The 13,100-nt window shown below is 46.5% G+C and overlaps 1 pseudogene; it reads left to right on the forward strand.

The window, feature by feature from the left end:
• The first annotated feature begins 1,436 nt into the window (after positions 1-1,436).
• LOC147736565 (G2/M phase-specific E3 ubiquitin-protein ligase-like) overlaps positions 1,437-13,100 on the forward strand; it is a 71,594-nt pseudogene continuing 59,930 nt past the window's right edge.

Genomic DNA, 13,100 nt, shown 5'->3' on the forward strand with positions numbered 1-13,100 from the left:
CTCCTTGCAATTTTGAGACAATTTCTTTGGCAAGTGCTTCAAACATTGGCTAACTTTGGAGATTCTGCATTAGATACTCTTAGTTGATGCTGTTGTGCAGCAGACAGTATGAAATAATCATACACAATGTACAGGTGAATCCTTCATACGTACTTGGAGTTTGTTTCTAAACATAGGCCCAAATATCAAAGGTAATAGCCCACTGCTTGGATTAGTTTGATACAAGACTTGAAGCACGGGGCAGGTTCTAAAGGTGGGAGAGCTTCCCTTGATGTTAAAGTCTTACAGCCCATTGACGATGCTATGCTTAGGACACAGGATCTTAGAACAGACTCTTTTGTCCACTGGAGCCCAACCAGACATCTTCTAGGGGTGAAGATCAGAACAGGCCTATTTGGATATTTCACCCTACTTATGGTAAAGTTCTGAATATGTTGCAGCTTAGAGAAAGAACATCAGAAAGGTCTAAATGTAGTGTGTAATATTCTATTTCTGGTTAAACGCCATAGTGTCAATCTCTTTAAGCAGGAATGAGATGTACCTTTTAATCAGGTAAAACATATGGAAGCACTAGGTGGAGACAGTTAATGGAGGTTATTAACACATGTCCTTAACAATCACCAATCAATTAATATGACTTTGCAAGTTGCTGTAGGAGCTGCAGCGGAATGAGAAGGCCAGAGAGAATCAGGACCCTGGTGGAGCATCCAATAGCGGACCGCTGACACACTGGGGGGGTCTTCTGGTGCCGGATAGCAGGTGAAATTGAGAGTCAATCCTCCTCCTGGAATTGGTCTTTGGCGGATGCCCTCCTGTACAGCTGTGGTGATTGAGGGGCGCAGAGGGGTCTGAGCCCTGCTTTTTTGGCAGAGTTGGAAAAACAGAAGTAAGTTAGCTTTCAAAGCACAGTGAGATTGACCTGACAGGCAATTCTGGGGATCGCGGAGGAGCAGCTGCTGCTGGTGGGGTGCTACAGAAGGGTGAGGACCAGCGTGGATCCCATACCTTGGATATTGGGCCTCGCAGTACGTTTGTTCACTGCTACCTGTGTCCCTGCAGCTTCGTGGCCTGCTTTGCTGGCACTGGGGGGTGGTTGGGGTGGGGTGGTCACAGGGGGGCTTGAACTCCTGACTGGACTCTGCCTGAGCTCCCTGAAGCGGGTTATCCCTGTGATGGCTCTTTGGGACAACCGCCTGGTCCTAGGTCCTGTGCCGCACTTCTGCTCGCCCTTCCATTCAGATACACACCACGTCTGCGAACAGGTCAAAAAGGATTGATCACTCAAGGATATGTTTGTGAGGTGGGAGGGAGCCCCAAAAGATAAACTGTCTTTGATTGCAGGGGAGCACTGGGCGGAGCACAACGATGGAGAGGGTGTGGTTACTAAGTCATTCTTACAATACCTCTTTGCATCTCTCAGAAGAGATCTACAGACCATGAATACTGAGCTATCTGTGGACCTCTGGGAGGTTCGCCATGACTTGGAAGAGGATGGGGACAGGGTGGCCGCCATGGAAGATCGGGACTCCAACCGAGAGGAAGAAATAGAATGGCTGCAACAGGAGGTCCTGCGTCTAAAGAAACAACACATGGACCTTGAGGCCCACAATGAAGACTTGGAAAATTGTTCCCGCTGGCACAATGTTTGTATGCAGGGGATGCAAGCTTACGCTGAGTGCATACATCTAAGAGACCATGTAACGCCCCTCTTTCAGCACATTCTGGGCCTCTCGGATGATGCAACGCTGACTCATGATCGAGTGCACCGAATGGGGCCCCCAGGGCGGAAAAGACCCCGCCCGCAGACATTTTGGTCTGTGTCGATGACTTTCAAACAGAGGAAGATATTCTTCGTAAAGCTCGAGTCTCGCAGCTGGTCCTTTTTAGGGGTGACTCGCCTGTTCCATACCGAGACCTCTCAAGGATCACCCAACAAAAGTGCCAAGAATTCCGCCGCATCACCAAAAATTTGCCAAAAGCAGGCATAGGGTACTCTTGGGGACATCCCTTCAGGATTATCTTTTGCAACACCAACTGAGATCCCTCAAAGAAGCCTGTTTCATATTCAATATTGCTGAGCTCTCGGAGATGCCACAAAAGGTCTACTCCCCTAACAGCAGGACGCAGAAGAGAACTGGATGGTGACACACCAAGGGACCCCCCATCAGAGAGAAACCATGGCCAAAGAAAGTGATCCATACTTCAAACTCTCTCTGGGGAGACCACCCTCTCTGAAGCTTCATGAAGATGACGGAATCATCAGGGTTCGCTCATAACCGCTAGGCAGGGCAACAAGACGGCGGGTTCGGAGAAGCTGAGCAGTAGCACAGATCAATGCTATACTCCTCCTATCTTGTTGACTGATGGGTCCACAACTGGAAGACGCTCCAGAACTGTTGTTCCAATTTGACAAACTATTGCCACTTCATGTTCCAATTATTATTCATAGACTGCATTTCCCTGGTTTTTTTTCTGCTTTTTGTTTCCTTTCACTCCTCCACACAGACCGCTTCCAATATGTGGCTTTCTCATGGCGCCTTACTGCTTGCACTTGCTATCCTGTCTGTAGGGCCCCATAGTGGGGGGCAGCCCACTGCGCTACAGGTCCCAGTCCCTTGTCCCGAGAGTTGCGCATCATCGGCTTTAATTTCTGGGTTTAAACAGCTCAGTGAAGTACACAGCTCAGTTGCTTCTCCTAGAGGAGGGGATATATGCTTGCTGCAGGAGCCCCACCAGTTTCCCAAATACATCTCCTGTATGCACTCACACTGGTTCCCCCACCGATTTTGATCCTCTGGCCCTGCAAAGAAAAACTGGATAGGTATTCTCTTCGCACAGAAATTTAATGGCAAAGTAATATCCACGATTACGCAAATTAAGGGGTGGGTGCTTGTGGTCAGAATACAATTGGGCGCCTTTACTTTCACTCTGGCTAATATTTACGCCCTGAACAAGTGTTCAGAACCCTTTCTCCTTAATGCCCTAGTGGCAGCCCTCACTATCCAAACCAGGCCACCTTGATTGAGGTGATGGACCCCAATTTAGATCGTTCCAGACGACGCTCCTCTCACAAGGGAGCCTTTACGTCTGACAGCCTCAGATGGCTGGTGGACGGAGTGCTCTGTGACATCTGGCAGCACCTTCACCCCTTTTTTGAGGGATTACACCTTTTATTCAGAGGCGCACAAGTCATACGCCGCATTGACCATTTCCTCGTGTACCCGCCCTAACACCATGTGCCAGAGAGGGGAGCATAGAAACCAGATTTCTTTCAGACCATGCCCGATCGATTTAGCCCTACGTCTCGATATCTCTCAGCCTCACACTTCAGACTGGTGGCCACACAATGTTCTACTGTAATCTCCTTCCACGGTTAAAGCGATACATACTGCAGCACAGGGTGGATTATCTCCACAACAATGACATCGAGAGGACCAGTCGCAGTTTCTACCCAAGGGCGTTGGGGCTCCGCCCCCCTAGCCAAAAGGGCATCAATCATACTTTATTTAAAAAAAGAAAAGTTTTAGTTTTTACTTCTTGTGTCTCCTCTCTACATTAGTGAACACATCTTCAACACAGCCAGGCAGTCTCAGCAGCTCCGGCCACTCACCAATACCGCTGCCCGCCGTGACTGGAAGCGAAGCATGTCACCTGATGTGACAGACTCCCTTTGCATCCCAGAGAAGCCTAAGTGTTTGCCGGGCTGAGACCCTAACTGCCCTGAAGGCTGTGATGTCATCAGCTAGGCAAATACCTAGCTTCAGGGCACAGTCTCCACCCCCTGATGGCGTGGAGGGAAAGTTATCCCGAGCATTTAAGTCCAAGCACGGTATTGCTAACCCTCCACGTCAATCAGAGAGTGGAGACTGTCACCCACCCCTTTCCCAACTCATTACAGGGTGTGGTGGGACCCACCCTGTGACGAGTGGGAAAGGGGTGTGGCAGTCGCAGGCAGGCGGGATGCCGAGGATTCGAGTCTGCACAGACTCAACCTCAGACTGCTTCCCTGCGTGTCTGCACTGGAACTTTCTTGAAGCCTCTGCGACACTCAGACAGGACATGGGCTGCAGAGAGGGAGACAACTCTAACTCGAGTCGAGTGCCCCAAGAGACAGTCCATTTAGTGCCAGTTGCTGCTTGCCGGTGCCACGACTGACTCAACTGCACTGCAGGTTAGTAGCCTAGGACAATATTATTGGTGTAGTGTAAACTGGCCTGGATGCGTTGAGAAGGGCTGAACACAGTGTCTCAGAGTTTCTCATTAGCAGCACACGTTTTGATTTTTTCCCATTACTTTTATTTTTATTGTGGAAATTTGAAGCCAATTTAATGATATGGGTATGGGTCGTGCCACCCCGGGTGTGAGACAGGGTGGACATGGACACTGGTTGCTCGTCCGATGTGGCCTCCACCAGTGACCGCTGAGGTGTGTGCCCTTAATTGTTTTCCTCCACTGTGTCGGGATATTCTGGAGTGGCTCCTGGGCTCGGACACCTTACGGCTCCACTGACCGCTGTTTATTATTGTAATTCACTAGCTGTTCAGCAGTAAGAGGGCCCATTAGCCATGCCTGCACTGGGTTCTAAGGCAACTTTGCTATGCCACTGGGCGATTTACTGAAACCTGCATCATACAGTCTTATTTTATTGTTTAGTCTTTTACTATATTTTCTAATGAGATTAGTTTAATTTCACTGTAAGTCAGAGGATAGTTGCATTGCATATCATGCTTTTAACGCCATTGGCTGACGAACTGTATCTTGGCTGGAACAGTGAAGCGCAAGCATTTGAGAGTGTGTGCTGCTGGCTGGAAGCAGGGCAGGTAGCGTGCGCGAGGACGGATTCTACAGGGAACAGTGGCTGTGCGGTACTTTCTGGTGGTAGTTTATGGCAGCGGAGGGGAGCACATTAGTGGTGCCTGGCAGTGTCACGATGCCAAGCTGTAGTGCGCTGATGAGAAGTATTTCTGTAATGATGAATGATGATAGTAGAGGGGTGGTATGGTGGGGCAGAGCAGACTGGGTGCAGCAGTGCGAGGGGGTGGATAGGTGATGACTGGCAGGTCTTGTATAGTGCTAGCATGTGTCGTATTGGGTGAGAGTGTGGTGGTGGTATTAGGTGGTAGTGCACTAATGGGTTGGTGATGCCATGGTGGCTTTTGTAATCCCGTGGTGTGCAGTGGTAGCAAGTGCCAGAAATATGAAGATTGGATGTCAATTTGTGCCTGCCTATGCCACATGCCTATGCCTTCAGGTGGAATGACACACCAAACAGCCAGTATCATGTGATGAGTGGGAAATACTACTAAGAAGCCTCTTTTTCAGAAAGGAGGTGCGCAGCTAAAGATGTCTGTAGACAGACCTCATATTGTTTTACTTCTTTTTGCTTTTGTGCCTCTTCACAGACCATTTGGAAGAAGTATTTTTGCAATGATGGATGATGATAGTGGGGTGGTGGTATGGTGGGGCAGAGCAGACTGGGGGTAGCAGTGCAGCAGTGCGAGGTGGTGGTATAGTGGTGACGGGCAGGTGTTGTATAGTGCTAGCACGTATCGTATTAAACATCATCATGCAGAACAAGGAGCAGCTTCGCACCGTAGCCCTGGTCTCACCGCCGCTGCTCCAAGATGACATCGGTGCAGCTGGAGTGAACCTACTATCAGGTCTTTCCTGGGGAGAGAGAGAGAGAGAGAGAGAGAGAGAGGCCTGTGCAGGTCTGGCCATGCAGTGGCACCGAGGTGGCTGTACACAGGCCTGTGCAGGTCTGGCCATGCAATATCTGGCAAAGTTGGTTTTCATTTGTTGCAATAAAGGAGCAGTGACTGGAAGCAATGGTGCGGGCCCTTTATAGCACACAGGTGCAGTTTACTCTTATTCTACTTAGATTCATTTAAAATAAAATGGAATTCAGCACATCAGTAAAAAGAAACCTTTTCCACAAAACTGCAACTGAACCCAACTCTAATTTCAGAAATCAAAAGTGGTGGACCATTGTGGTGCTTGGTGGGAAACAAGACACTGAACAGTCAATTTCAATAATGTTAAGTCCTATACACGTAACACAGTCAATCTTCTGAAATGAGGTTCTTAGGCCGGGTGATAAAGACTGATTGTGGAAAGAACCAATATACTGCCAAATGTATTATCACTTTACATCTCTAACATGACCGAGACTCTTTCCATTTTCTCGTCTCACCACCAAGACACACTTTGTTTGAATACCCTACCCCTTTTCGTTACCTTTTTTCCCCCACTTGCAAACGGGGCACCTTTGCTCTAGTCAGTAATATCAGAGGAGGGCATATTCTGTTATTGAATGGCAATGTATTGTAGCATTTATATTCCTTTTACTATCCTGATGTGGTGCGCAGAAGTGCTTGACTGCATTAGTAGCACACTACATTGTGCAGGGTGTGGTTGGGAGGACATTGTCTTTGCTGTGATGCAATGTGGGAAGTGTTTCCATGTTGTTTGGGATGACCACCGAGGTGCAGTGTTAGATAGAAATCTACACACTGCAGTCCCTTCTGGCTTTACTGTGGGCATCTGGTTTTACTGTGTAGTAATCTGTAGTAATTATCATTGTTTTTTCATGTGTAGTGTTTCTTTAAGGACATTCTATGCTGCTTAGATACATTGGAATGTGCATGATTGATTTCTTGAGTTGGCGTCTGTTGAAGCTGGTTGGCTTGAAGCTGGCTCATCATTCATATAACCATCTAATAAACTACTCAAGACATCTACTGTATCCTGCTTCCTTACTACATTTTATTGGCGACGATCCTGGTTACATGGAACACCCTGCGTGCATGTTATCTTCGAATTGAGAGATCTGTCTTCATTCAAGATTCAAGTATCATCCTCTGGCTCTCTCTAATGGTTAATGAAGCTTCACATGTCATCATATGGTGTTCAGCAAAATTAGAGAGTTTCACAAGTCTACTACGCCTTCTCATTTCGTTTTTCAAAAATCGGAGATCACCACGGAGTTCACCACACCAGTGACTGTACAGCAACCCAGACTTTGAAGACAGCAAACACGGTAGGGCGTTTTTATTTCTTCAATTACTGCCCCGCTCCTTGTTGCTCCAATTCAGAAAGTCTCAAGTTTGCGCTATTTGGTGTTTGTGACACTTTGTTATTTCTCGACTTATGCCAGAGTGACATTTTCAATTAGTTTTCTATGAGCCAGCACCAGTATACTGTTTCAATTTTTTTTTCCCTGACTTTATTGTATTCGTTTACCTCAAGCTCGAGCCTGTCATCGGCACTGGCCCCAGTTTGCATTTTTTAAATCTCGCCACGCTCCTGCCTACATTCTCTTACCTGCCATCCACTTGAGAACGTGCTACTCCAAAACGTGCTCCTCAGCCATCACGAAGATTCTCTTCCACCAGCAATACGTCAGTGTGGGATCACATTGTGCGTGTTTGCGTAACCTCTCTTCTGCGCATGCATCTTATTACGCAACACTCTTCTATTGGAAGCATCTTGTGTTACTTAGCAACCAGTACCGCGGAAAATTTTGCTGAAATGCCACACGTATTTTCATTCAGTTGCGCTGATGGGCTCAGCTTCAACTAATTTTATCTGCATTTACCGAAGATTAAGTGCTCATTCTTGATACACTGACACTGCACAGTTATTCGCCACGCCTTAAGAGGTGTCACACTCTTAAAGGATTTTTTTTTTACATGCACTAACGCTGATGTGCACAGCTCTTCACCACGCATTTATAAGTGCTCGTCATTCAGTTTGCATAAATCCCTTTTATTGCACTCAGTTCATTAGATTCAACGCTGATGTGCACAGCATATTTTTTTTTCTTGTTTCCAGAGTGATTCTATGGTGATGTACACACCTCTTTTCTACTCTTACTTGTGTACATCGCGGTGATTTACACACCACTATTACATTTGTATCCAATATTTCAATTAATGTGAAATTTTCATTTTGCACGTTCTATTTCACATTATTTACTCACATTCATGTGTACTCTTCAGACAGTCAATCCTCCTCCAGCATTTTTGGATACGCCTGGTGAGCCAACAATCAGACGGGAGATTTGGCATTACGCTTTTGAAACCTATTTAGGAGCCATAGGTGCGTCCAGATTTAGTGCTGACAGAAAGAAATGCTTACTTTTACATTCTCTGGGTTTCAAAGGTAGGTCCGTTTTCAAACACTTGCCAGACTTACCTCAAGATGATGCTGCATCTACTGATGAATACAAAGAAACTGTACAAAAACTAAAACTTCGCTTTGATAAACAACGAAGTCTCATGGTTCTCAGGCACACATTTTTCAAGTGAAAGCAAGCAGAAGGTGAAGATGTGGATTTCTACATTTCAGTACTGCGAAGATTACCAGCAGATTGTAGGTTTGAAAATTTTACAGACCAACTTATCAGAGACCAATTCGTATGTCACTGTAAAGATAAAAATATTAGACAAAAATTACTTACCATGGATGACCCTTCTCTGGATGAGACTATAAAACTGGCCAAAAGTATTGAAATCTCAAAGGTTTCTTTAAAAGAGTTGGAAGAAAAAATTGTAGAACCTATTAATGCTATTGACCTCAATTCTGGCGCAAAATCTACAAAGAAACCTGCCAAGTCTTGTTCTAACAAAGTGATAAAGTCAGCTACGTCTTCCTTGCCTGTTAATCCTGATACTCAAGTTTGCTTAAGGTGTGGGAACCCTCCTCACGCTAATCGCTATCACGTTGTGCGGCCTCAAATGTCACTTGTAATTATTGCAAAAAGGTCAGGCATTTTGCAAAAGTCTATTTAAAGCTTAAGGGTCAAAAGAGTTTCAAGAAAGTCACTGTGTGTATGATTGATTCTGATTCCTCTTCTGACTCTGAAGTGGTTTCTGTAGTTACCAATCTCACTTCTGGTGAGGTCATAGAAGGTGATCCTAAAGATTGCGTTGACCCCATAGTGGATATTTATGTTGGCTGCAAGTGTGTCAAGCTCCTGGTTGATTCTGGTGCAAAGGTAACCATGATTACCCAGAAATATTTTGATGAAACTTGGGAAGGGACACAACTCCTCCTTCCTCCCGACCGCACTCCAGTATCATACGAAGGTCGGAAGTTTGATCTCCTTAGTTATTTTGAAGAAGAAATGTGTTTCAAAGGAAGGAGAATTAGAAGAAAAATCTACGTTGTTGTCAAAGGACTTAATATTTTAGGGTGGTTCCACCAAGGACTCTTTGGGATGATCTTTAAACCTGGAACCAAGGACCAAGTCCTTGTTGTAGGGTGTCCTAATGAAGTCCAAGTTCATCAAGAAAAATGTCCCTCTGTGTTCAGCTCTGAGCTTGGTAAAATCAAAGGTTTCAAACATAGAATAATAGTCAAAGATGGATCGCAGCCTGTAAAACACAATCTCTGGGGCGTAGCCTATAGTGTCAGGGAAGATTTAGAGAAGGAATTAAGGCAACTTTGTGAGAACAGAGTTATCGAGTGAGCAGAATATTCGCTATGGCTTTCTCCTTTAGTTGTTGCTAGGAAGAGGTGTGGCAAACTCATAGTCTGTGTTGACTTAACGTCCTTAAATAAGGAGATCTGGGTTGGCTTTCCAAGAGGTTAAAAATCTCTTAAGTGAGAGTTCTGTACTCAAACCCTTTGACCCGAGCCTACCATGTTGTTTAACTGTTGAAGCTAGTCGAGTAGGTTTAGGGGCTACACTTACACAAGTTGAGGATGGAGTTGAAAGAACAATAGGGTTTGCCTCTAGAGTTTTAAGATCACCTGAGTCACAGTACTCAGTAATTGAAAAGGAATTACTAGCTTGTGCATGGGCCATTGAGAAATTTCAGTCCTATGTGTGGGGAAAATGGTTCTTGCTTCAAACTGATCATACACCATTAATAAATATTTTGGGCGGGACCCTTACTAAATGTTGCACTCCCAGAATCATGAGACTGGTTAGTAAATTACTGCAGTATCATTTCAATATCAGACACATCTCTCGAGGCAAGAATGGCCGAGCGGACTTTCTCTCTCGGTTTCCCTCTATAGACTCCCATGAAGACGATGCTTCCTTCTCAGACCTCATTGTTGAGGATTGTGAAGATTGTTTTGTAGCTAGTGTGGACATCCATGAGTTAAAGTTCTGTTCTGAGGAGGAGTGGAAGTTAGCCTTTGCCAAAGATTGCATCCTCCAAGATGTTTGTAAGTTCGTTAGGTGTGGATGGCTAAGGGAAAAGGCTTTGTCTCCCGCTCTTCAACCTTTTGCAAAAATTGAAGATGAGTAATCTGTGGAGGATGAGATTTTAATACGTAATGACAAAAATATTCCTCCACATTCATCATTCATTCAGGTAGGGGATCATTGTTAGAGCCCATGATTTGGGTTCTTCATTTACCAAGCGTCGCATCCGCGACATGTTTTGGTGGCCGGGAATGGACTCGGAAGTTGACAAATTTCTTATGGATTGTGAAATTTGCAAGTCGACCCTACATTATTCTCAGTGGGAGTTCTAGATTCATCTTAGTTTTGGTTGATTATTCATCAAAATGGCCTGAATCCAAATTAGTTAGAGAAGCGTACACGAAAACCATCATAAAGAGTTGGGTGGTATGCTCAGACGTGAGTCCCTTGCTCACTTTGCCACTGGATTCAAGCAAGCCGGGCTGAAGACGGCTGAAATGCCAGAAACCGGTCCTCGGTAGCTTGTTTCCGGTCCAGAGAAGGCATGGCTTGGCAGTTCGGGCTGGACTGTTCCCATGAGGCACAGGGTCAGACTGATTTGCATATGGCCATGTTTGAACTGGGGTGGCGGAGTGGGCTAAAGAACGGTGATGGGTTAAACCCAGATCAGTTGACTGGGGGTGAGTGTTTGCATTGTCAACGCTCCGTCCATCATTTCCTTTGGTTTTTCTTTGTTTGCCATAAGTTGGCAGGGTATGCTCAGACGTGAGTCCCTTGCTCACTTTGTCACTGGATTCAAGCAAGCCGGGCTGAAGACGGCTGAAATGCCAGAAACCGGTCCTCGGTAGCTTTGTTTCCGGTCCAGGGAAGGCATGGCTTGGCAGTTCGGGCTGAAGTGTTCCCATGAGGCACAGGGTCAGACTGATTTGCATATAGCCATGTCTGAACTGGGGTGGCAGAGTGGGCTAAAGAACGGTGATGGATTAAACCCAGATCAGTTGACTGGGGGTGAGTGCTGGTATTGTCAACGCTCCGTCCATCATTTCCTTAGTTTTTCTACATTTGAAGTGATATCACATTGATGAATGTACCTAGGCACTCCCAACACTTGTTGAGACTTGTTAATGTTTGGAATGTGTTCACATGACAAATTGTGTAGGTTACACTTATGTGTCTGCATTATAGTTGTCTCACAAGGTAGTGCACACCACACAACATGTGCAATGTTTTTGAATAAGCAGGGAGGTTTTGAATGAGGCCAGTGTTAGTGGTTAATGGTGTGCCTGATCTACATGGACATGTCCCCACAATGGTTTTGAGTGCTTGAGACTCCTTTGCTGTCAATTGTACAGACTAATGTCTGTCAATCCATCAAGACCTCCGTTGGACCATGTATATGGTATGAGGTCCACGCCATTTGTTTCTAACAGTGTTTCATCTGGAAGTGTGCAAGCTGTCTCAATAAATGTGTCTCTGTTGTTTGTGTGCATTTCCTTGTGAGGGATCTTTCTTGCAGGCACATAAGTGTTATGTTCACAAGATGGATAATTTGCACATGCAATACAAGTTGAATATGTGAAGTATGCAGAGTCCCAAGATGCCAAGAATGTATGACCTTACTTTTCACCAAACAGTACTTCCTGGGCTCTGGGTGTGGTGCAACTTTGGGGGGTGAGGTGTGTTAGTTTGCCCTGAGGGGCAACACAACCGTTTCTTTATTTCTGAACTTGAGGTGGCATAACTTCATTGTATAGATAAGCTCTCATGTAAACAAACAGAAGCTCCTCAGTGTGACTCTCACTCAGGTTGTGGCTGGTCTGTTATTTGGATCCTTGTGTCCAAGTAGCATTGTGTCTATACCAACTGTGCAGTACTAGTCTTAAATATGTGCTGAGTTATCTGTCTGTTACTCATGATGCATGCCACGATTTGCAATGTGCCCAAATGATTTTGTGGTCATGTGTCAGATGTGTACAGGTGTCTGAATCATTTTTGTTTCTTCTCCTTGCAAACAGCATCATCAACCGACACAGGAGGAGACATGAGCACGGACCAGGAGGAGGGACCCAGCCGCAGTGCCACCAGCGTTGAGGAGTCGGAGGGAGCCAGTGGCACGGAGGGTGAGGGGAGTCAGACGGCCGGACCTTGAGAAGCCGACACTTCTGATCATAAGGACGGCTCGGCTTCGGACTCCCAGGAGGAGGGGGAATACGCGGCGACAGCATCTTCCATCACTATGTCAGTCCCCTCCTCCTCCAGACCCATCTTCACCCTCCCAGTTGCTAGGGCCCCTTCTGTCCGTGCTGCCCCCCCATGTCTCCTTCGTCCCAGGCACCGCAGCCCCTGCCCCTGTTTCCCCTGCTGCCCTCAGTGCTGAGTCTGTGGATGTACTCCGGCAGATTCATGTTGGTCAGACATCAATGCTGACTGTCCTCCATGGCCAAACACAAATCATGACACAGTTGTTGTCATTCATGGAGGGCATGTCAGCTAACATGTCTGACCAATGTCAGATTCTATCGTCCATAGACTCCTCACTGACGGCAGCAGTTGCCCTCCTGCAGTGGCCTATCCCCCCACTACTTCAGACCCATTCACATCCCCCTCTCCTATACCTGTCCAAAGAACACGCAGACACACAAGATCACGCACACCAACAGATCCACCCAGCACACCACCACGGAAGTCTAGGCGCAGATCTCCAGGCACCCAATCTCAGGGAGATGCAGGCACACCCACAGGGACTGGGGTCAGACGGCAGGCAAGCAGCCACAGAGAAAGTCCGCAAGCCTCACAGCCCTCTACCTCCACTCCCATTGTGTCCCCGGGTGCAGGTGGTGGTCTGGCTGAACTGGCATCAATGTGCAGCGCTGAATATATTTCCAGCTTTGGCGCTTCACAAGCCACTGAGGAGGATTCCTCCCCCCTGCACCCACAACAC

This window comes from Lissotriton vulgaris, chromosome 1_2 (assembly GCF_964263255.1).
Source record: "Lissotriton vulgaris chromosome 1_2, aLisVul1.2, whole genome shotgun sequence".
In the NCBI taxonomy this organism is placed as follows: domain Eukaryota; kingdom Metazoa; phylum Chordata; class Amphibia; order Caudata; family Salamandridae; genus Lissotriton; species Lissotriton vulgaris.